The following is a 1,305-nucleotide window of genomic DNA, read 5'->3' as shown; positions in this document are numbered from 1 at the left end:
CTTAAGCATGAAAACTACCACTGCTAACTCTAAATCATAATTTGGGTAGTTGCGCTCGTGCACCTTAAGTTGTCTAGAATAATAAGCAATAACACTACCCTTCTACAATAATACACAACCCAAACTGACACCACAAACATCATGAAACACATTAAATCCCTCACCATGAACAAGAAGAGCTAAAATAAGAGCTGAATCCTTGAGATTTCCAAAGCTCATCTCAAACTTTTTACACCATTAGAAAGGAACCTCCTTTCGAGTCAATCTGGTCAAAGGGCTAAAATAGTAACAAAACTCTCAACGAATCATCTATAATAATTGGCCAAACCAATAAAGCTACGAACCTCAGTTGGAGATGTGGGTCTAGCCCAGTCATGAATTTCCTCAATCTTTACTGGGTCTACCATAATACCATCCTTAGATACCATATGTCCAAGCAATGTAACTAGCTCAACCAAAAACTCAGACTTAGAGAACTTGGCAAAAAGCTCATGATCTCTCAAAGCATGGAACATGATCCTTAAATTTTGTGCATTCTCCTCTCTACTTCTCAAATACACAAGGATGTCATCAATAAATACAATAAAAAAGGAATCAAAATAAGGCCTAAATACTCGATTAATCAAATCCATAAACGCGGCTGAGGCATTAGTCAACCCAAATAACATGACTAAGAACTCATAATGACCATAACGAGTCCTAAAGGTTGTATTTGGGATATCCTTAGGCCAAATCCTCAACTTATGGTAACCAGATCTCAAATCATTTTTATAAAACACTACATCACCTTGAAGAAGGTCAAACAAATCATTAATGTGAGCCTTAGGATAATGGTTATTTACTGTCACCTTATTAAGCTACTTTTAATCAATACATATATGCATGGAACCATATTTATTCTTCACAACCAATATAGGAGCTCCCCAAAGAGACACTTGGTTTAATAAAAACCTTACGAAGAAGATCCTAAAGTTAAGAATTTATCTTTTTAAGCTCGACAGAAGTCATATGGTAAGGGGCTATAGAAATACGATGGGTTTCAGGATAAAGATCAATTAAAATCTCAATCTCATGGACAAGGGGAATACCAGGTAGGTCGGTAGGGAATATATCAAGACACTAAAAAACAACAAAAATAGAGTCAAACGGCGGGCTTTCCATACTAATATGAAAAATATAAGCAAGATAAGAATCATAGCCCCTTGAAATAAGTCTCCTAGCTCACATATAAGAAATAATCCCCATCATCTTTTGGCTAACAGCTACCTGCAACATGATTGGGGGTATACCATGCATGGTTAAGGT

Source organism: Capsicum annuum, unplaced genomic scaffold (assembly GCF_002878395.1).
Source record: "Capsicum annuum cultivar UCD-10X-F1 unplaced genomic scaffold, UCD10Xv1.1 ctg5355, whole genome shotgun sequence".
NCBI classification, from domain to species: Eukaryota; Viridiplantae; Streptophyta; class Magnoliopsida; order Solanales; family Solanaceae; genus Capsicum; species Capsicum annuum.
The sequence above is the reverse complement of the archived record's forward strand: the minus strand, read 5'-3'. Positions refer to the sequence as shown.